General features: G+C 36.0%; 1 protein-coding gene across 1 annotated transcript in view; it reads right to left on the bottom strand.

Moving 5' to 3' along the window:
- The window catches only part of dtna (dystrobrevin, alpha), a 103,413-nt gene extending 82,870 nt beyond the window's left edge, over window positions 1–20,543 (bottom strand). Inside the window, exon 1 of the mRNA XM_066719622.1 lies at window positions 20,343–20,543. The gene's annotated coding sequence lies outside the window, so the exon portion shown is untranslated. The remainder of the gene's footprint in view (window positions 1–20,342) is intronic.
- Between the last annotated feature and the right edge of the window lie 1,753 nt (window positions 20,544–22,296).

Here is a 22,296-nt window from a genome sequence, read left to right as displayed (position 1 = left end):
AGGATAAATGGTTTCAAAGATGGATGAATAAATATTTAAAGGCCTATTTATTTGTTCTTTAGTTTCGACTACCAGAGAAAACAGCAAAATGACAAAAAGGTTTCCTTTCACTGAAGTGATTATATTTTCCAATAAAAACCCAGTTAAACTCTCCCAGATGGCTTGGAAGTATGCAAATAAAAAGTTAGTGCAGCTAAGTTGAGAGTAAAGGGCCCTGTTCCCTCAAACTCCTCCACTGCAATTCCTCTGAGATACAGCCAAAACCCAGTAAGGGCTTTATTGCAGAAGCTTACACAAAATCACAAACCTAAAAACTTTGAAACTTTTTTTTTTTTTTGCAAGGCATGATTCAATGTGAATTAATCTGGTCTCTGTAAGGGAGATCTCCAGTTTTAAACCCTTTAACAATAAATAGTAAGATTTATCTAAAAAGCAAACCATTCTTGGTATCATTTGGAAGCTCTGATTTTAATTAACCAAATCATCTTTAATGTGGACATCTAAGAACTGCTTTTTTTGATGTGATAAGAAACTGCAAAGGTATCTGTAATAGATCAGGTATATATATGTCAGAAAGGTTAACTAAGCTGGCAGCTTTAGACCTGGGAAGCCTCTGCAGAGAAAGCATTCACGTCACATGAGACACTTCTGAGGTTAGTTACTGTATATCACACCAGATGAAACACCTATAAAGACCTCAGGGCTGATAACCATAAAGCCAGGATATTTCCCTCAACAGTGGTTTGTCATCTTACAAGTATGTAGTATTAAACCAGCTTCAGCAGGCAGGATGTTATTTGTCCCAGGCAGAGATTTACTGAACCAATACATTGAAATCAGTTTCCTACACTACAGATTACTGCCCAGATTTCTTTAGTTTGAAAGCTTGAAAGTGACAGTTGCACCTGGCCTTCTGCTCTCCCACAAGCAGGCACTCACCATATGAACACTTCACTTTCACTATACACTCCACAGGAATAAACCACAAGCATCGGAGGCACACACAGGAAGAGAAAACACACAAACTCACCACTTACAGCGCTGACCAGCTCCACGGCAATACATCACAACATACCCGGCTGTATGAAAGCAAGGCTAGACGAGTTTTCATAACACCGACCAAGAAAAATGGCTATTATTAAAATAAAATTAAACAAACAAAGCAAAGTATGTGAAAACATACCATTTGGCTTCGAATCAACATATTTTAGAACGATGCATAAGAAATAGACAGTGGACCACCATCTCAACATTTCTGTTTATCATCATCGCACTGCACTCTAATCCTGCACAGTCCCACTTTCTTTCAATCTTTGATCACGTTTGAGAACAAGATCCTATTTGTAAAGTTTAGTATCTTTCGTCAAGCAAATATGCAATCTTCAATGCCAATTCCTTTATGGCACATTAAAACACATCCTCTGCATGTCATGTTTCACTTTAGATTTTCACAAACGGGCTTATAGGAATGTGATGTACTGTCACCTATTTTCTACTTTATATCCTAGCAGGTTTAGTTTTATTCCCAGTGTGATGACAGTTATCATAAAATGTAACTGTTCCAGCATGCCCAGCATTCAATTCATTGCTTGTTAACTTCATTTTTGATACGGAACTATTGAAGATTCTTTCAAGAGAATACAAATGAACGTTCTTTATCAACGAAAGAGGCAAAGAATTGTAGGCATACAATAAAAGTGGTAACAGAAATATTGTTCAGCTAGAGTTTGTATCTAACGGCAACCCTGATAAATGGCAAATTGACTACTACTAGGAACTTGTGTTTCAGTGATGCTGGTGATCACAAGTATGTAATGGGGGCTGCTGGTGAGATAAGATGAGGGGTGGGGGTTTTATACGTTTCTGTCTGAAAATGTGATCTTATCTCAGACTGTTAGCAGATACATTTACCCCATGAATGAACATATGGTTTCCTGAGTTCAAGGAAAAGCTTGTTTAAAACCACACAGCACTTTTTAGTAGTCAAAAAGTTTTTTCCCAAGAATAGACAGAAAAGTTATAATTCCAAACATCACTTAAATTAATATGAAATGCTCAATTAATAAAATTACAGATGAAAACATGAAAACTCTCTAATAATAAAGACGTCCACTGACTGGACGTTCAGTCATGCAAATCAGTTAACTTATTTCACTGAGAAGGCAAGATGGATACATTTGTTAGAGCCATGTGTAATTTTACATTACACTTCCCAGAAACTGACTGGATAATACAATTCATGCATTAATTAGTCTGAGATTCATTAGTCACACCTGTAACATTCACTGATCCTTCACTTGTAAATGTTTTTGTGTAATTAATCTGCTGAGTTATTAATTTCAAGCTCAATAAATTACTTTTACACTATCAGTTTCAGGCTTGTTGTTTAAGATAAATTACCTGCTTTCAATTTTTGTTAGACATTTAAAAAGTGATAATTTCCAGTAAATCATAAACCAAGCAACTGTCCTAAAAATAAAAAGTCAGACATGGATTGCACGGATAAAGGCACCCCAGTGCACAAAAGATCATACCTGAAAATACTATCACAGAAAAAGCAAAATAGAGTGTCCAATCCCTGAATAAATTAATCTATACATTTTCAGAACCAGTTACTGTAATGAAAAACTTTTTTTCTGTTAAGACACTTCAGTGTTTATGAGTAGTATAATGATAAACTAAATCAAGTATATTTTCATTGAATATGCTGTGAAATTCATGAGCATGCCTTGAATAAGTGAAATGCTGAAAATAATCTAATAAGAATTGTCAATTGCCCACCACTACATTATAAAGAGGAGAAGCCCATACCATTACCGATCTCAAGTAACTCAAGGAGAGAAAAAGGAGAGTGGGGGTTGGGCATCACGTTTGTAATTTCCCAGCAGAAGAAATACCATTAATGACGTAGCACAGTGAACAGCTACTCACGGGTTTGCCCTGAAGCAGGTTTAAATCAGGCTGGGAAAGAGATCTAAAAATATACTATGTTTAATTCTATCAATGCACGTTGTTAAACCTTTACTCTAAGAAGGAGCCACTAGACAATGATCCTGCATCACCTCAGAGAATTGACAGAACCTAATTGCAGCCTAGGAACTGAATGTCACCAAAAAGGGTCACTCCATACAAAAGCCACACCTGTTTGTATATAACATGGCATTAACAACAAGAGTCAAAAGTGAATCAATCTGAATAATCAAAATGTACACAATTCTAAATACATATGTTGGTTGCCGCAACAGTACAGCATAAACTACAACACAACATTTTATATAGAATTTTCCAGACACATAAAATGTGAAGTGATTATATAATACCTAAATAAAAATCTAAAATTGTCAATGGATAGCCCAAGTGGGCTCAGTGACATTTGGCAATGGCCCAGTCCATACCAGATTTGAGATGCCCTAACTGTCTTTGGTGTGGGTTGTGACAGATATCCACAGCTGGTAAATGAGCTGTCTGACACATCAAGGTTCTCCAAGACTGTTTATGCCAATGGTCATCTGTCCATAGAGGGCACTACTGTTAAGGAAGTGCACAAGGTCTTAGCCCATGGAATACAAAAATGGAAAAATCAGGAAACCACAATGCTGTTGACTTGAAGAACACTAACCCAGGACTATCTTTGACCCGGTTTCTGCAAAGTGCCCCAGTGAGGCTTTGATTTTGAACTAGGAGAGAACTGCAAGACACATGGCCTTAATTCATAGTGGCTTTTAAATGGTAGATCGGTGTATGATATAAAACCATTATTGCGATTCACCATACCTAACTCTTCTGGTGTTTGTTCTCATTTACAATTGCGTAAACTTATTTCCCCTTCTTAATCCTTCGAGAGATTTAAATGAAATAGGATTACTTCTGTTTTGTGTGAACAATTTGGTAATAATCCAGCCAGCGCAGATATTTTTTTGGCAACAAGAATGAGTAGGAAATGGCTTTTGTGTAGCTGAAATATTTGTAGTCCTGCAGAAATAATATGAGTGAGGCCACCAGGAAAGGAAATGTGCTTATGAATAGAGCTTCATTTCAAAGCAAGATATCAGTCCATGCTTTGGAGTTAGTATCTAAGCTAAAGGACAAACTTAAATGCACAACTACCTGTGGGTTATTTTATTGTGACTGGCATCCAATTTCAAATAACTCAGGTATTACTTTAATCCTTCACCTTCTGCCTCTCATACACTAAGGTCTTGATCTACTTCATGGCTTAGATATTTGGTTAATTTCATGGTCCATCTATGCAAGAGTTTGAACTATTGTAAAACAGCAGTTGCAGGGAAAACACAGAACATTCTCAATCTGTTTTTCCAAGTTACTCTTCAAATCTAAAATTGTGCACACTAATTTCTACAAAATCGTAAGTGAATGTACTACAAATTATGAACTTTTTGACTTTTAGTACAATATATTCAGCATACCATTACTTCACTAGAGGGCACAGCAAATATATTTGCCTTGACAAGAAATTAAAATAATTACAAAGAGCCCTCTTGAGGGCTTCTTAGGCAATTAATGAGCTAAAGGTGTTTGTTCAAATGTGTTTTAGAGGTTTATATATAAAAAAAATCTATCTTGAATTAATTCCCAGTAATGTCGCTTCAGTTTTATCCTACATCAGAACTGCTCCAGGAAACACAGGTGGTTATTATCAAAAGAGATCTGCTGGAGGACACCGCTTTGAGCTATGATTTAAAAAGTCCAAACGTTAAAAATATTCTGGAAGGCAACAGGAAACATGATTGGGAAACTACCTGCTAGTTTAATTAATGAGCTTTTCTGAAGGTGCTTCAGTGGCAGAAGGAGCAAAAACCAAATGGTGGTTAACATAAATATCCTGCAGTTCGCTTTTCACAACCCATTCAAATCATATTTGCCAGTAGAAACAAAGATGTATGGTATTTATATGAAATCTGCAAACATACAGATGCTAAGTGTAGTGAAAACTGGTAGGCTTATGAGAAATATCTTTAGAAAAAGGTTAATAATAGTGACGTCCAGTTCAAATCTGGAGGTGCATATCCTCAAGGGGTATTGGAAAATGGTTGACAATTGATGGTATATTGACTGCAGCAAGGTACACATGCATTTTATTTTTACCATGCTAGACTTCTTGGTCCAAACATCATCTTACAGCAAGATAATAATCCTAAATTCAGGAATTATTAAGACTTAATAGCAACAGAAAGACAAAACTGGAGTCCTTCATCGCATGGAATGGTCCATGCAAAGTCCAGAACGTAATATCATATATGGGACTGTTTGTACAGAGGAGTAATATTGATTCCCAGCAACTTACAAGATCTTGGGAAGGTCTTGGAAAAGCATGGAATAGTATTCCATAAGAGTTTATACCCAATTATTTGAAAGTGTCCCTAAAAGAAAGGTTCTGAAGGAGATGGGTAAATAACTTGCTATTATCAGTTAAACCTTTTTCTGTCAAATAGGGGTGAATTACACATCAAGGTAGATTGCGTATAAAATTTCAGTACTTCCATAAGATTTTCCTTTTCTATAAGATGTGTTCTCATGCTACACAATTATTTGCCTTATTTTACATCAGTGACAAAACTTAATAAAAGGAGAAAGAAAGGGACAATAAATCAGCATAACCTACAGCATTTGTACATTTGCTTACAGTACATTTTTTAATTTTTTCAGTAATTTTCTCTGCTATTCAGGACAGCTTTTGGTTGTGTTTATAGAGAACTGCTAACACATTTAACCCGGAACCATTTGCAGATTAAACCACTGAAATTGCTCATTAATTATTCATGTAAAGCTCTGATGAACTGCAGAAAATTATACATGAAAAGCAATCTGCCGTAGGATGAAACAGAGGACTGCTTTACAAAATAAGAGGATTTTTTTTCTGACAGACTAACAGGTGGAAACTGCAGCAGATTTTGCCATATCAACAGAAAATGATTCCCCTTTTGAAAATAATCCCTCAAGTTTTGTAAAGTTTACTTCAAGCTAGATTCTGTCAGGTTTCAAATTTTCAGTTTTTAAAGTAATGTTAATGTATGTATTGAACTGAACATATTTGCTTAAGCAATAAGTATTAATAAATTAGGTTACAAATTTGAACACTTTTCTGCACATGTATAGTACTGTGCAAAAGTTTTAGGCAGGTATGAAAAAATGCTGTAAAGTAAGAATGCTTTCAAAAATAGACATGTTAATAGATTATATTTATCAATTAACAAAATGCAAAGTGAGTGAACAGAAGAAAAATCTACATCAAATCAATATTTGGTGTGACCACCCTATGCCTTCAAAACAGCATCAATTCTTCTAGGTACACTTGCACACAGTTTTTGAAGGAACTCGGCAGGTAGGTTGGCCCAAATATCTTGGAGAACTAACCACAGTTCTGTGGATTTAGGCAGCCTCAGTTGCTTCTCTCTCTTCATGTAATCCCAGACAGACTCGATGATGTTGAGATCAGGGCTCTGTGGGGGCCATACCATGACATCCAGGACTCCTTGTTCTTCTTTACGCTGAAGATAGTTCTTAATGACTGTCGCTGTATGTTTGGGGTCGTTGTCATGCTGCAGAATAAATTTGGGGCCAATCAGATGCCTCCCTGATGGTACTGTATGATGGATAAGTACTTCTCAGCATTGAGGAGACAATTCATTCTGACCAAATTCCCAGCTCCAATTGCAGAAATGCAGCCCCAAACTTGCAAGGAACCTCCACCATGCTTCACTGTTGCCTGCACACACTCATTCGTGTACCGCTCTCCAGCCCTTCAGTGAACAAACTGCCTTCTGCCACAGCCAAATATTTCAAAGTTTGACTTATCAGTCCAGAGCACCTGCTGCCATTTTTCTGCACCCCAGTTCCTGTGTTTTCGTGCATAGTTGAGTCACTTGGCCTTGTTTCCACGTTGGAGGTATGGCTTTTTGGCTGTAAGTCTTCCATGAAGGCCACTTCTGACCAGTCTTCTCCGGACAGTAGATGGGTGTACCAGGGTCCCACTGTTTTCTGCCAATTCTGAGCTGATGGCACTGCTGGACATCTTCCGATTGCGAAGGGAAGTAAGCATGATGTGTCTCATCTGCTGCAGTAAGTTTCCTTGGCCGACCACTGTGTCTACGGTCCTCAACGTTGCCCATTTCTTTGTGCTTCTTCAAAAGAGCTTGGACTGCATATCTGGAAACCCCTGTGTGCCTTGAAATGTCTGCCTGGGAGAGACCTTGCTGATGCAGTAGAACTACCTTGTGTGTTGTTGCTGTGCTCAGTCTTGCCATAGTGTATGACTTTTGACAGTAAACTGTCTTCAGCAACCTCACCTTGTTAGCTGAGTTTGGCTGTTCCTCACCCAGTTTTATTCCTCCTACACAACTGTTTCTGTTTCAGTGAATGATTGTGTTTCAACCTACATATTGAATTGATGATCATGAGCACCTGTTTGGTATAATTGTTTAATCATACACCTGACTATATGCCTACACAATCCCTGACTTTGTGCAAGTGTACCTAGAAGAATTGATGCTGTTTTGAAGGCAAAGGGTGGTCACACCAAATATGGATTTGTTCACACCTGCCTAAAACTACGGCTATGGCTACGGCTACGGCTACGAACTTATCAGTTTAGGCTGAACAAGGAGCTAGGGTTTTGTTTGCTGTGTTTAAAAGTCTCTTTGTTTTACTTACTGTAAATAAACCTGCACCTGCACTGCCATGTTCACCCTAAACAGTGCCACAATATAGAGAGGCTTTAGTAAAGTGTAAGTAAAGTCTGAAGAGAGGATATCCCGGGATGAATGGCAAAATGAGGATGTTCCAGTGTATGTTATGGTCTTTATACAAGCAGGTATAAAGGGCTGCTTGCGTGATAGTGTATAGTGGCCAATAGGCAGCTTTGTTATGCAAAATGTGTTCACGGAGGTCCCATGATAACAACATAGGCCCCTCCCCCTTTTGGTACTATCCTCAACTTGAAAGATAACCATACAAATCTGACCGGCTGTCAGTAAATAACTGAGGCTGAACCAGATTCCCACTTATTTTATTTGATATCTGCTCCATTTCTGTAACCTAAAATATACACACATACCATGTGGATCCATTATACCACCTTTTCACTTATTAAAATGATTCAGCTGAATAAACAATGCCATTGCACGTGCTAAGAATATGTTTTATAGTTACTTTAGAATACTTAGTTACTGATCTGAAGTAGTATAGAACTATATAATTATAAAAAAGGTGCAGTTACCATTTTTCCAATTGTTATTAACAGTTTGATAATTTCAGGCACATTCTCTGAAACCATATTACTACATTTCTTCTTTTTACAGTCAAATTGTGATGCAGAAGAAATGAAACCTCTGCACAGCAGAAAAAGTGATGTATTTGGATGTATATTACAACAGATGCACATACAGGGTTTAAAGGGCTGTTTTTTGAGATGGATTTGGAGTATAATGAAACAAACTCGATCAAAATAAAGAACTTTTTCATAACTACATACATAAACAACAACAAAAACATATTATGCTCTCTTTCCACATCACTTTTTATTCATCCAGAAAGCTGGTTATTTGTACAGTTTGTGTAACACAACATGTCTGCAAAAAATAATTTAGTCAACATAATTAAATTGAAAAGCATCAAGCAGTTGGCTACTTCCCTGGAGTCATATTTTTACCTATACAAAATAATGAAAAATGTATCAGTATAAAAAATGAAGCATGGTTTTGATTGTTTACCCTGTCACATGACAGAAGCACACTTTCATACAGTCCTTGTGCTTAAGGAATCAAATAAACTATATATTTTATAGCTATTATAGTGAAACATGCACTGTATGAACAAGTGCTTGTGAATATAATGGGTGTGCCAATGTCATTCTAGGTTCCCACAAGATCTGCATCGGCATCATTATGTTGCATCTCAAATCGGATAGTCATTGTTGTAAGTATTTTTTTTTTTAATTTAATTCTAAATTATAATTTAAAAAAAGAAAAAAAGGATGATTTCATATGCAGAAACCCATTTCCATACAGCACTATTATGAGATTAACAAACATGAAATTGCACTCTGCACCTGAAACAACAGGTACTGTAGGAGTACAAAGTACCCGGTTTTTAAACAGGCAAGAACTTCATCAGATCTGCTAAGTTTTACTACCCATTAAACTAAATGGCCTTTTGTTATTTCCCTTTTTCAGTATTTGAAAGTTCTAACATTTTAAAATAATGCAAATGTTACAAGTTACAAATGGTACAAATACTCTCTAGAATCTTGTCTAGATATAGGAACCAATGTTGTCCTATATTCCTCTATAACCCTTCTCTTGTAGTATAAGATAGGAACAGAGCAGGCATGTATCTGACTGTACAGCATTTGAGATTACAGACTTGAGATCTGAGATCTGATTTGTTAATGTAATATTTCAGGACATTCGTTAGATGAGTTATATACTAGCAATATTAGATTAAATTTATTATTATTAATTTACACTGTGATTAAGAAAATGAGGCAATCAGAGCATGGTAAATCGTATTGCAAATGCACAAATATATTTGTAATATGAAAGCATTGAAACCATCCAAACTAAATACATAGGCAAACATTATTTAAATGGTTAACTAAAAGTCCACCATTATTCAATCAACATTTTATCCCTGGTGGTTCAATACTAGCACTACTTATTAAACAAACAAAATTAAAAAACAGATACAAATATGAGATTAACTGAATGCAAATAGCATCTGATTGTGTAAACATTTCCTCTGTTGGATTTTTATTTTGTATTAGAATGGTGTTCACCAGGATAATTACACAAACATCTTGGCATGCTAGGTATCCATCATCTATAGATATGCTTTGATTCACAGTGTAAAAAGATAAATATTGTGAAAATCTTAAATCTCACTCTAATTGGTTAAATATGCAAAATGAAAGTTAAGTGATACAAGATAAGTCACAAATTAATGGTGACTCATGCAGTAGTGAATAACAGGCCAATAAAAGAGGTACATATTTAACCAAGAGCATTTAAATGACACTTCGTACTTCACATATTTTTGTTTCTGAAAGGGATACAACAGAAGCAGCCATCTATACAAGTCACAATTAGACTGCTACATTTTTGTATTGAACAATTCATTTTACTGTACTGGAATTTTACCTTGATGGAGTTATGTTATCCACATAACTAGGCATTCAATAAACCTTTTAAAGGAGATTCGTACAACACACAGGCAGCACCTAGGTTACATGTTAGGTAATCCTTAAAAAACTAAACTTTTACATTTTGTGTAAAAATCTAACTCAAAATAAATACAAATATTTAGTTTGACAGCCAACATCTGTTTGCTTCATTTTTTTAAACTAAACTGCTATGGTAATCATTTTAAACTACAGTCACAGCAAAGCTCAGCATGCTTAACACCCCTAATTGTCAAATTAGTTCTAATTAATTGTTTTCCAAATTCTCTGTTTTATTAATTCAAGAACCATAGTTCAAAGGATATAATCTTTACATATTTCACTTAACTACCATTTCTGGGGTCTGTGACTATGTTCTTGAATTTACAACAGTAGACATTTTTTGAAAGAATTGACCATGAAATTGACTGACCTGTGGGAGAAGGGCACTGTGTTCAACAAATCCTCCAATGAAAATCAAAAGAAAAAAAATCTACGATCCAGACATGCAACATTGCATAATACGCAAGCCAAACACTGTCAGCTCCGTTTCACAATTGTTGCTTTATTAGGAGTTGCTATTAAATTAAATGTGACATTTTCAAAGAACCATGGAGTTTCATGAAACAACACACAAATGTGGAAGAGGTCTGCCATATTTTCTACATGACTCACCTGCTAAGAAAAGCAAACGCACAAAAATCCTGAATAAAACAGACATAGATTATCAGTCGACACTGTTGCAACAAAACCATTGGGAATTTGTTGGTCTAATAAGTCATTATAAAAGCAAAGCAGATCTTACTTTGGGCAAAGCAACAAAAAAGCATAAGGGGTGATATTTAGAAACACATTGGTTACAGCGTTAAAATGTATCATATAAACTTGGCAATGAATCGCAAATTATTGAGACTTTCTCCCCTCCACCCTGTAAGCTGTGTTACATTAATAGTATTATAATCTTGGACTAAATCTTACTAACACAAGCAAGCCTTTACGATACATTCTTTTAAGTGGTCTTACCCAAAGTAAGAGTTAATTAGCTTTTATAGTGACACATTCACTAGGTTTTGTTGCAAAAAATTCCACAGATAATAAAAAATAAATACATTTGACACATTTACTTTCTGTACTACATTGACCTAAACCATGATGGCTATCTAATGGATGGAATCCAGCTAAAAAAGCAATATGAAAGTAATATGAAAATCCATAAGTTGTGACTTTCTAAGACAAGTGTGGGTTGGGCTCAGCATCACTAAAGAGCTTGTGTAGGCATTTCCCATTCAGGAACACCAAAAGGCATTGATACAAATAATTCCATTATTCTATTCAAGCAGTTATACATATAGTATCAGCTAAAACAATATAGCTTTCTTGAATAATTTATCCACACTGCTTATTAAATTAGCACATAATGTTGAAGGTGTCAAACAAAGAGTTTACCCTGAAGGAACTTTACATTTTCCTCAGGCAATAATCTGGGCCGTGCAGGCAATGGTGTGGCAGAGGTGAAGCCTCTTTTCGAGTGTATCGTGGACTGTGCAACTGCAGCAGGGAGGCTATTAAACTGAGCCAATCCATCTCTGTGTAGGATAGTAAAATTTAATAGCCCTTATAACTGCCAGCTTAGTGAAAAACTGAGCACTGTGAAATAGGTTTAGCTGTGTGGTTATCTGACATGTAAAACATTGTTAAGATCGTCATTAAACTGTGTGCTTATTTAGACAGTAAACCAACAAAACTAAATTTTGAAGACTTGAAGTTGTATTAATTACTGTAATAATGACTGCATTTTTCTATACAACATCAAATATTTGTATTTTTGCATTCCTCTATTTTGAAAATAACATTCCTATCTGTTAGACATACACAAACAACACATGAAAAACAGATGTTGCTGTGTTGTTTGTACACTGGATTATCTTTTTGTTTATTTGTATAATACACTATCTTTGAGACACCAAAACCAATTTCAATAAAAAAATAAGTCTTCATTTAGATAAAGAAGTATTATAGTAATGCTGGGTAGTATGCTGACACTGTGACTAGAAAATATAACAGCATCGACAGTAGGCTAAGAACACTGTCATATCATTAAGTGATGCTCTTAGAGTCAAAAATATTGCTTCGTCATCTTCCATTTAATCAAACTCTTATTCGGATATTGACTAGCAGTATGGCTTTGTGAGATGGGCAATCATAAACTAACAGAATGTGTCATTCGCTTTCATTTCTATGATTGTTTCAAAAGAAGAAAATACAAACTCATAGTTCATATGAGTTCATATGTTCATATTATAGCCTACTGGCCACAATAACATACAATGTACGATGTAGGAAAACTCAGCCAAAAAAAAAAGAAAATACATACATACATACTTTGTATTTTGATGAGATGTATCTGAAATTGTAGGTTTAAAAGGGATTATATTGTACCTAATCAAATGAAATATATAATAATTGTTTTAAAAGTATGTTGTAATTATAGGACTAAGAATGAATAAGGTACCAATCTTGTGAAAAATTACAAAACCAAATCCTTCAAATTACTGACTGCAATATTTCACATGTTGTTTATTGGTTGATTTATTAATGGTGGATAGCAGTTTACCATGATGAGAGTAAGATCAGGCGCCCAACACACTTTTAAGTTAGAGCTGATAATTCATGTATTTCTGTAACATTCACAGATTCAATTTTATATAGTTTTATCACTATGTGTTTAGAACTTCTGGGCAGTGGGTGGACTTGGCTAATAATCATTTATTCTTAAATTTGCAAAAAAATATGAATTGTGTGAATCAAAGGATACATAGTTGCTAAGAAATTACTCTAGCAGACGTTCTAGTTTGGTTTGCTCTCTACTCCTGAAGTGTACACCAACGCATAATGCTTAAGTAACATTTTCCCTAACACCTCATTGCTAAGAAGATACACAAACACACACATTTAAAAGCTATTAATGTGGGTAATGAACATTTGTTTTCTGTCTGAGCAATTAGAAAAATAATAGAATTAAACTCATAATTAGAAAAAACATTAAAACAAATCTTACGTGAACCTGTCTATGCTATTGAATCATACTGGAAATGATTTGTTACATAAAACATGAGCAATTGGAATCCAGCTTTATAAATGCTCTAAAGTTAGCAAACTACTATAGCCTATAGCTCTATATACAATCTGGTCTGTTTTCTAAGTAGGTGAGTTATGAAATTATCATTTGACACTAAACAAGACTGATCCAGAGCAGATGCTGTTTTCAAAACATACTAATAAAAATGTGAAAATGTAATTTCAATCGCATAATAAAAAATGTATTTTCTTTAAACTGGGAATTTGACATCAGTGTTGTGGTGGATGGACTATACAGTTGATATGAAGTGAAAAGTCCTTCCTTGTTTAACATATGCAAAACAATATCAGTTTTTAAAGTTCCTTGAAATATTACACAGGTCTGTTTTTAAAATCAGGTTTACCACCTTATTTGTCAACCCAGGGAATGCTAGTGACACAGCACACATCTGATTGGCTATCCACAAGGACAATACAAAAAATAAAAAGTGACAAGAATAAAGTACCCAGGGCATGATATAAAACATGGGATTAAATCCTCCGTGACTGACAGCCAACAGCAAAATGCCCACAGAGAATTATGTTAGATGGACTTCTCATGTGTTAGCTGTTTAGCTAATTTCTCTTCACCAGTATGAAATTTATAACCTAAATTCTGGGTTCTGCTAAGATCAGTAAATGGTCAGGACAACTATGACGTGGCAATGTCACGAGCACTTGGATCTTACAGCATGTGGATCCTGTTCCGGTTTATTGTCTCATTGGGAACCCAGACTACTATTCATTTTAAGATTATTCACGGATCTAAAGCATCTTTGGTTTCAAATCTCCTTTTTTTTCTTCGCATTGTCATCTTTCTAAGAGTGGTGGAAATTCCTTTTTGTTCACTGCAAACTTGAACTATTTTTCAGGGGCAATGTAATCACACAGCATGTGACTTTTTATTTTCGAAATGTATTCACAAATTCTCGCTAGGAATAAAACCCTGAAAAAAAAGTGCTGCAGTCAGAGGCTTGATGTGAATATTCCATCACAGAAAACATGACTTGAATGCCCACTGGATCAAAATGCTTCTCATGTCATTAAAGAAGTCTCAGTGTTTCAGATTTTATAGGTCTTCACCGAGCTCACAAACCTGTACTCAAGGAAAACTGAAGTGGAACTCGTGTGCAAAGATGAAGAACGGCAATGTCTCTTCTCATTCAAATCACCTTAGTGAAAAAATCTATATTTTCCAATAAATTTAAGTGTGTGTGTATGTGTGTGCAACTTGCCGAGGTTTCAAATACTGTAATGTTCTTCTGATTATAATTAACTATTGTTCTTAAAAAGAGTATTTGAAAGAGCCCATGTCTGGGTTCCTATGAGTCTGAAACAAGCAAAAATATAAAATGACAAGATAGTCACAGTAAAAGCATTGCATTGAACATTTTGGTGATAAATAAATAGTGGAGTCGAATGCTGTTAAATAACTGAACAGTAAGAAAATATTCAAAACGATTTTCATTTTTATTAAATGTATTATTTCTAACTTCCAAGTATGTTCAAATTATCAATACAAATCTCAGTTTTTGGCGGCTATCACAACAATGATAATCCTGGGGAAAAGACAATATCTGGTTTGGGTCTCCAGGAACTGCATTGATCCCACGTAAACAATTGTGTCAAAACAGCACATGTCACAAACGCCAGCAAGTCTTTTCTATTTTAAGGGTTACTGTCAGCAATCAAGGTTTTCTGACTGCATAATCCTTAAGATGGAGCAGAAGATTAAGACTATACCAACAGACAAATACAGCATATCCATTATATTGCATCATTGTTTTAACTAGGGGGGGTTACAAGGATGTGGGGATTTAAGTGAGTGCCAAAGAAGTTTAAGTCAGTCATTCCTCTTCACATTCATCATACTTTTAAGGATTGATATATTAGAGTATGTATTGAAAAAACTACAGGACATGGAAAGTGCACATCCTAATTAAAATAGCTTCCATTCTATATTCCTCATTCTACAGGATACAATATGGTGGGTCGTTTGTTTATGGTATATATTAGAGCTGGATATTCTTAAGCATGTGACATTCCAACCAGGCCAGGCAAGATCTGTTTTATCTTATAATATGAAAGACTGAGCTTGCTCTCATTTAAAAAATATATATATTCGAACTTAATCTTTAAAAATAATAATAATAAAAAAAGAGATCAGCTCACAAAAAGGTTAATGGAAAAGAATGCCAGTTCCTTTTTTAAGAAGGTCCAAATGTACATGTTGTTCCAGGAAGAGAAGTCTGAGCTGGAATGCCTGCCTGGCCAAGTCTCTGGTGATTGCTGTGAACAGCCTACAAACCAATAGTGGATCCTGTTAAAACCATACTTCTCATCCCTACTATGGTAATGGATTTAGCTCCCCCCGATTCCAAGAGTATTATACCAAATAGGGCAATGTTAATCGTAACAGCTGGAAATCAGTTACAAGTATATCTTCAATGTTTTTCCAGAGGTTTGCTGTTCACTAAATTGTGTAGGTGGCTCAGTCCAAGGGGAATTAGTTTACAAACATGTAGCCGTATTTTTTACAGTGTTATGCTTCTAATCATGATGCAAGAGCTATTTAACTAATATATATGTCTCTTTTCCTTCTGCAGTTTACATCCCAATAACGTTTGACTACCAGTGATGTATCTGAAGTTAAGGGGAGGGATATTATTCTGTTGAGTCCTTTGACCTCTTGCAGAAATATGATAAAAACAATACAAATATTCTGTGCCCTATGAAATCATGAAAAATATGTTCCTGTGTTACCACTTCAGGGATATGAGCAATAATAATAAGTCAGAGAATCTGTGGTGTCAATGTGTTTTAGAACAGCATTTGCCAATTCCTGCCCAAGTACTGTAAGGCACTGAAAAGGCATAGGTATGTTCTTTAAAGGGTTTTAGCAAAATGTTTAAGTATTATGTTATATTTGTCTTATCCCATGGACTCAATCTTTAAACTCACATCTAAACTCCCTGTAGGTGTTATTGTATGTACAATAATATGTCTTATAGACAGGTCATTTTAAAATCAGCCCAAAAGAAGAGCTCCATGCAGGGCATTCAGTTTCCTATTTAGATAAAGAATAGAGAACATGAATTGAGATATCTGACATGCGTCATCAGAACCCATTGGAATTCCATTTCAGAAACACCTCCGGGCTTCCACACAGCCCCAGCAGAGCAACAATCCCACGCTGCCCAAAAAAAAACATTCCCCGGATGCAGGGGGTTTGAACAAAGCTCCACCAGGTCCAGAAGGAATGACGACACATATTGCACACTGAGGCCTGTTACACTCTCCCCGTCTAAACTCCTTTAAACTCTGCAGAAACCCCAGGGACGGGTTGAGCTCATCAATCCAGGTTATGTCTCCATTCTAGCTTGTGTGATCAGACCCCTGTTCGCAATCAGTTCACAATACATAACATGCCTCTGAATGCCTGTTTTGCATAACCCTAATACAGCCACAAACCTGATACACCAAAGGTCCGGTCCCTTGACGTGGGGGCTTTGATAGTTCTACCCATTCCAGAGGGAATGATACAGTCACAGTAACAGGAACACTCTACACACTGTTGATATTAATGCAAAAAAGATAAAAATTGTGCCTTATCCAGTATATTCCTGAAAAAACGGTATTGATTTCAAACAGGTTTCACTCCGAAATTGAAATCAGATGGTTATGTAGTACCAGCAAATACATTCCTGGGACCCCCTGTTTTGAATTCAAGAATCAGATAAACAGTTCATTTCTTATAGGACTAAACAATCCAATATCATATTTGATAACTCTATCTGCTAAACGAAGCATGTAAGAATGGATGATGGCTCAGTTTCTCCAGTATTCAGATCCTATTTCCCAAATGCGGACAGGATTGATCTTTAAAGGCTACAGTGCAGAAATGTCTGTGTTGTCTTCATTCACTTTACCTGCTCTATATTAATAATTTCTCTGAAGCTTAAATATTTTGGAAGAACCCCAAAAGTAATTTCTGCTTTTGGCAAGTCTGTTTTGATTACAAAAAACAAAAACAGGATTTTTAATCTGCAATAACAGGGCTGTAAAATTAGCATTTGAATGTCTCCAATGAACATTGTTTGAATGCAACAAAATGAACAAGCTGCATTGAAAACACCCTCATATTGATCATGTCATAATGCTTTTAGAGAAACATGTACTACGCTGAAGTGCAAAATGTTGTGGTTGGCAAACTTCAACACTAACATGCAAACACATCTGTGTATAGTTTATATTACAGTCAGCTGGCAAGTGATTAAGCAGGAAAGTGCTAATCATACCACATCACCAGTGAGACAAAAAGCTGATTTGTATGGAAAAAGAGGTGCATGGTGGTGACAAAAAGCATAATAGAATACTATATTTAAAAACATCTGCACATCCTGTGTAAAACCACTTCATCAGGATGGAATATACAGCCTTAGACTAAAATAAAGAGGGGTTAGAAATGTAAACACATGTTCCATTGTCATCAGGCAACACAAAATGTGTGTTAGATCTTTTCTAAGAGGGACACAATTACATTCATGCCCCACAGTCACCTTGCAGGAAGCTACAAATATTTCACAAAAGCCTTGAATGCTAAAGAAGGGTTTTGGATCCATTATATTGAACATTCTCTCCGACGGCTATTGACAGTTCTGCACCCTTTATATTCTGCACCTTTCACATGCTGAAGAATATTGAGAGATACACAAAGAACAATCAATGTACGACTTGGTCTACTTAAATTACAAGTAAGGGTGTCAGAGAAACGTAATAAAATATTATTGTAAGAATATTCTCCATTAAAATGCATATACATTTGATGAATACTATGAATACTTTTCACTACAACAGTATATAGATAAGGATGTATCGTAAACTGACCATTGCTTCGTCTGGTACTAGCCCCTGTGCTTAATCTTTTATCTACTTTTCTACTCTTTTACCAGAAAATTCAAGTAAACCGTGATTTGAGGAACTTTGTGTGTGTGCAGACTCCTGCCCCCATCAGTGATGGAAGCTCCACAAAGGCAAGTCTTCTTTATAGTCTATGACAAGACACATCCTGGACAATAATTAATAAGATGCTTCTATTGGTGTATGAAAAAAATGTATGATTTTGGACCACTTCCCCCATCATGCATCACTGCTTCTTGGTATTGCTAAAAAAAAAACAAAGGAATCTGAATTACAGGTGACATGCAGTCTCCGAGGCCATTCCATTGACCCCTATGGCCAAAGGGTACATTCTGAAAACCATACCTAAGCAATTGTTAGGGGTCAACTGCAATAGTGATTACATTTAAAATTACAGTAAAACACTTTAACTCAATCCACTTTTTGAAATGATCAACTGTAAATATAAATCAACTTTTATTGCCAAAGGCTGAATTTGTTTAAATGATCTGTGAATGGCCATATCATTTTCAAATCATACAAATACAATCTCACCAAAACGAAATTTGGAAGAAGCAATTACATAGAAACAAACTGCAAATGTACAGCACAACATGCAAACATGAAAACCCTGAAGAACATCTGATTGCAAAGTACCAGAGACTCAAGCCAGATGACTTTAAGATATGGATATTGAGTGCTGTAATCATTAGGTATGGAATCTCCTGAACCATAAGTTCATTATATAGAGGTATCTGGTTACATAATGGCATGATTATTGAAAAGATTACTGGTACATACATGCAGAATAATCATGTGTTCCCTTATTCAAGAAAGCATGTAAGGGGAGCCCTTTCTTTGTTCGTTTACCAGTCTTATATCCTTGCAGTGTACAATGCAAGTACAGAAGGTGCTAGTATAGTGTATAATTCTCTTGTCCAGCTTTAATTAAAAACGACTGAGCTTTGCATTGATAAAATGTACATTTTCTCTGCACAGTGCATGTCGGCAGCATGATAATGAGCTAGCACAAACCCATCGGGCTAAGTGAAATACTTGGAATTCTATATTAAAAAGCATAACTAAAGGTATAACAAAAAAGTCTTCATTAAAATAATATTAAAGCATGTGGAAGAATAGGTTTATTTAGAAATGAATTGACAACTATGTTCCTGTTTTCTGTTTCCTTCCTTGCTTTGCTTAGACAATAATAACGGTATAACTATGTTGTCCTTTTCTTTTATATATATATATATATATATATATATATATATACATACATACACACACACACACACACACACACACACATATATATATATATATATGCGTGTGTGCCCGCCCGGGTGACATCCTGCACCTAAATGAGTTACATTAATGACATGTGTTTCTTCTTAAAGTACAAATGTATCCTAATAAGTAGAGTAGCATCGTTGTGCGGCAAACAGTTCTTTTAATATTATTTCCAGTGCAAAGGGAATGTAACACAAATATCGCCATGTATATAAGCGCACGACTACAGTGTATCGATTTACTGCCGTTAGATTGTATTATGACAACTACCATTTTGATGTAACAATAATCTTGCTGTTATAATAATACTATTTAATATATTTTGTTGTTGTTTTGCAGTAAAACAATACCGAGGAGCACCTTGAAGATGCGTGTGTGTGAGTGTGCAAATGCTAACCATCACGTCATACTAGTGGACATCAGCCAGACCGTCCAGATCAGCGGGACAACTATCCTTCCTCATCCTCATCAATTGTGTCTAATGTCTTCTGGACAAACATCCTCCATCAATGATCGTGATCGGATAGGGCAACAGGCTGCAGAGACGATGAGCCAGGCAGCTTTCACATTTACACCGCAGTGCCCTGCAATCCCAACAATCACACAAGAGATCTGAACAGGGAAGCAAAATGCCTGATTGTAGCATCATATGTGCTTCTTTGGACGTATATACCGAAACGAAAGGGTGTAATCCCATAACCTCTTCGTCAAACACAAGGACAATAGCGGGAGAAAACACGGCTTTGCATTTTCACATACTGGAGCTGTCAGCGCGATCAGCTGATATTTACCTGTGAGGTAATGCTCGGTGTATAAGGTCATTTAACCCCAAACGCTGCAATGCACTCGCACGACTCACCACAATGCTGCTCGGTGGGTAACGCCAGCGTCTGCTCCTCGCTCATGCTTCACGTCGTGGTTTTTTCCCTGTGAAATCCGAGGCAGCGTGGAGAAGGATGCGTTTTGCGAGGCTTTATTTTGCCTTTTGCGTTGCCCTCCCTGCTGCTGGTGCTGCGTCTCCCGGCGCTGCTGTGTGTACGTAATGCTAATGAGCGCGACCGCACCTTTCCATTCACCGGGGCGCCTACGCCAGTGACGTAGCGCGGAGTCTCTCCCCGCCGCATCTGGACCAGCGTGGGGGCTTGAGACGCTGCTCTTTCTGCGTGTGATGCGCAGGGCTTTTCGGCATCTGATTTTGAACTGGGAAGGAAACTCGCACAGCTTTCCATTCATCTTGAGGGCCATTATGTCTATAAACTACCAGGCGACGTCAATGTTTTGCAGAAGTAGTAGTATGACAGCTCCCCATGTGATTGTCTGTTCTGATACTTTAAAGTATAAAATAATGCTGATTTTTATTTTATTTGAGATGGAGAGCAGTGCATGTATAGCATGTTAATTCCATTCTCTTATAAAACTGTTTATGATTATTAGTATTAGTAGCAGTAGTAGTAGTGGTAGTGGTGGTGATGTTTGTTATAGTAGGTAGTTATAGTAATATCTATTCACAGTTATCATATATACGTTGTGAATACCTGAATTAAATAAAAGGCTCTGCACCAATTACGTTTTGAAAATAATGGGAAATCATTTAAAAAGCAGTGTCCTTTGGTCTAACATAAACTCAACAGATGTCTTTCTTGAAGGTGTCTAAACTGCCCCACCACCACTGTTTTTTAGAATGCAATTAAATATCAAAGAAAGAAAGGATTCAACATGCACAGATGGAGAAATAAAGAAGTTGATGTAATAATACCAATACAAACAAAACATTAAAACACTATTTTTAAATATTAGACTACAAGGTCATCCATATATATTTTAGTAGATTTCCCTCCCTCTTAGTTCTGGCACATTGCAGGGGTTACACTTTTTGGTTTTATCTACAATACATGTTTCTAAAGAGAGCAGAACATTATTTTTGCCCCTTCTTACTCCAAGGAACTAGAATCTGCTGAATTATTTTTTGGCACATCAAGATTTTTGGCAGTTAAAAATACAGTCCACTGCAGTTTTATTTTTTTTTCTCACCAGACTCCACAGAAGTAACTATTGCAATTCATCCAGCTGAACTCTTCCATTAGCTAATGAACCCACACTTTTTGTAATAGCTTTGGAATCTTTGCTTAGCTAATAAGTAAAATTACCACTGCATACACAGCAAAAGCTTATTGACCCATGTACGCATTTCATTATTAACAGTTGTAATAAAAGAGCATGCTCTTTGTTGCTATGGTGCCTTTTGGCATATTTTTTTGCATGTTTCATTCTGACATTTAATGGAAGTCTAAACTGTGTTTTGGCACATGAGCAAACACCACAATAAGCTCTAAACTGCCGATCAACTGTAAAAGAAATGTCATGCAGTACTGTGATGAGTAAATATTAAAATCATTCTTGCAGATTCTTAATAAAATATACCGACCCTGCAATGGTTGATTCATTAATTCATTTCATCAATATCAAAGTTAAAATGTATTTTAGAATACATGTTTAACTTAAACCGGAATAGAGCTTCTCTTTGCAAAATAGTAAGAGTCGATTCACCATAGATATGGACTGGTTAAGCCTTGCAAAGATTTTCCATAACTAACTTGTATTTAATTTGTTGAAATGCATTACAATACTCAGTAACAACATCACAGTGAACAGAAATGTTAGTAAGAGTTTACATTTTTAGATCAATTCTGTGCACTTAACAGCAAAAATACACAAACCCTAACAACATATTATCTCTTGGCTGTACTTGGTCTGAATGCACATAGTGAATGCACACTTGCTATCACTTTACGTTCAAAGATTTACCTAACACA

This window comes from Amia ocellicauda, chromosome 2, assembly GCF_036373705.1.
Source record: "Amia ocellicauda isolate fAmiCal2 chromosome 2, fAmiCal2.hap1, whole genome shotgun sequence".
In the NCBI taxonomy this organism is placed as follows: Eukaryota; Metazoa; Chordata; class Actinopteri; order Amiiformes; family Amiidae; genus Amia; species Amia ocellicauda.
The sequence above is the reverse complement of the archived record's forward strand: the minus strand, read 5'-3'. Positions and strand labels throughout refer to the sequence as shown.